The sequence below is a fragment of the Myodes glareolus genome, chromosome 5 (assembly GCF_982192425.1).
Source record: "Myodes glareolus chromosome 5, mMyoGla1.1, whole genome shotgun sequence".
NCBI lineage: Eukaryota > Metazoa > Chordata > Mammalia > Rodentia > Cricetidae > Myodes > Myodes glareolus.
Window position 1 is genome coordinate 13,171,727 of NC_142030.1, and position 2,539 is coordinate 13,174,265.

The 2,539-nt window shown below is 45.3% G+C and overlaps 1 pseudogene; it reads right to left on the reverse strand.

Moving 5' to 3' along the window:
- Positions 1-217: 217 nt before the first annotated feature.
- Positions 218-2,318, reverse strand: LOC125403745 (small ribosomal subunit protein uS17 pseudogene; annotated as a pseudogene).
- Between the last annotated feature and the right edge of the window lie 221 nt (positions 2,319-2,539).

A 2,539-nucleotide genomic window follows, 5' to 3' on the forward strand; every position in this document is an offset into this window, starting at 1 on the left:
TGACTCACACCAGACACCCATTTCAGCACCGTGTTGTCTAAACATAAACTGGCCCTTACAACCTTCTGTTCCCAGCAGAGGCTCCTTCTTTCTCCACCAGGTCCCTGGCTTTGGCATAGATCTATCTACCTTATTATTTTAACCCTGTAAGTCAGAAAATAACTATATCATGTTCTGAGGTGTTAGGCTGCAGTCTGTGGAGTTAGCCAGCGTTCTCTCAGAACTTTTGAAACTGCTTCTTGGTACCAGTGGCCTTGGTGACCTTGAGCCCACTGAAAGGCGCTGTCTCACTCTGGGGCCTGCACTTGCCGGGGTGATGATGTTGCCAGTCTGCACATCCCTGAAAAGGGAGCAGGTGCACAGACACATTCACGCGGTGCTTCTCAACGGGACTGCAAACATGGACGGACCAGAGATGATGTTCACGGATGCCAGTGGTCCTCTGCATCTTCATCTGAGCCACCGTAGCCTCCGAAGGATGGTGTCCCTCCCTGGGATGGAGTCGTCACCAGCAAAAGGTGTTTCTTGTCTATGTAGGGGCCCTTGATGTTGGGTGTAGTGAAGCTCAGACTAGTGTCCTTGTAGTAGAGGGAGCCTCTCCTTGCTGGTTGCACTTAGCAGAACCTGCTTCCTGTTTCTAAAGATGGTGGGGTACTTTTGGTAAGCATGCTCTGAATTTCCACCATCTTTCCTGGCATTGTGAGAAAAAGAGGTGTCTACTTGAACCGGCAACTTCTCTGCTCTGACGATTAAGCCCCTAAGTTTGCACTTAGCCTCAGCATCCCTTTTCTTCCAGGTGCGAGGAATGAGTCTCTTTATGTCCTCCCAAGGAGGTCTTTTGGTTTGAGCACCAAGTTCTTAATTGCTGGTTATTCTTTTTCAATATTTCACTACTTGTCAATGTGTTAATGATCCCTAGCAAAAGCTGCCCATTGCAACAGGCTTATGGTGTTTCCTCCACAGTTCTCAAACACCTGATAAACCACACCTTTGCGTGCCTTCCCTACCACCACCACCCTTTGCCAGTTCACCACTGCTGTCTTGTGCTAGCTCTGCCTCCTGCCAGTGAGGGTCCTCCCTGCTAGTTGGGCAGTAGATGATCTAAATCCATGTTCCATCTTAGTATCCACTTTCTTGAAGGCCTGCTGGTACTCAACATCTTGAGTTGTGCTCGCAGAGAAGCAGAGACTGATTTAGTACAGAAGTCTGCTAGGACGTGGTCTCAGGATGGATACCAGTGGACAAGGAAGGAAGGAAGGAAGGAAGGAAGGAAGGAAGGAAGGAAGGAAGGAAGGCAGGCTGCATAAAAATTGGTTAGGCCACAGTACCATTTCAGTGAGGCCTCAGCTACTCGGGGAAATCTCTTAAGTGGGGGGTGACTACTCAGAGCAAACTCAAGTTGTGTGTATCACTGATTCTTTGAGCCCCCAAGTGCTCCATGGCTGAGTGTGTGTTCTCCCAGGAACTGGAGAGGTCATATGTGGATATGTTCTTTATCTAAGGCAGTGATCTCAACCTGTGGGTCACAACCCCCTTGGAGGGCAAACCACCCTTCACCGGGGTCACCCAAGACCATTGGAAAACATAGATATTTACATTATGATTCAGTTATGAAGTAGCAACAAAATAATTTTGTGCCTGAGGGGTTACCACAACATGAGGCACTGCATTATTAAAGGGTCATATTTATTGTTCAGTATCATTTTCCCCTGTTAAAATGTAAAACCAGGGGCTGGAGAGATGGCTCAGCAGTTCAAAGCACTTGCTACTCTTGCAGAGGACTCAGGTTCAATTCCCAGGACCCACAAAATGACTTACAACTTTCCACAATTCCAGTCTCAGGAAATCTGATGGCCATTTCTGGCCTTCATGAGCACCACATGCATACATGCAAGCAAATATTCATACACATAAAAAAATAAAATGTAAAAAATAAAAGTGTAAAATCAAAGGGAGAGAAATTTCTATTTTTCTTTCTTTTTTTTTTGAAATTTCTATTTTTCTTTCCCTAATGTAATTATCCTAATTGTAAGTATCCAGAAAAGGTCTTGGCGGACAACAGACATAAAAAGAATCAAGGATCAAAATAATCAATGAATAATTAACTCTTTGGATGCCTGTGAAAGGCAAACTGCTCTGATTTCTGAAGTATTAATACACGATATCTGTCAACACAGTGTGTTTACTTCTGGCCCAACAGACTCAGTCCCCTACCATATGACACTACGGTCACAAGCCCTCTAGGGTAGAGTCAGGAAGATCAAGGAACAGAAACAAACTTCTGTAGAGTACATGAAGACATCAGAGCCCTCGTACATGGTTCCTACAACGACTGGAGTGTCTTAGGTAGGGTTTCCATTGTGAAGAGACACTGTGACCATGCAACTCTTATGAAGGAAAAGATTCTATTAGAGTGACTTATAGTTTCACAGGTTTAGCCTGTTATCATGGTGGGATATGGTGGCATGCAGGCAGACAGTGTTAGAGAAGGAGCTGAGGTCTACATCTTGATCCTCGGGCAACAGAATTGAACTGTTTC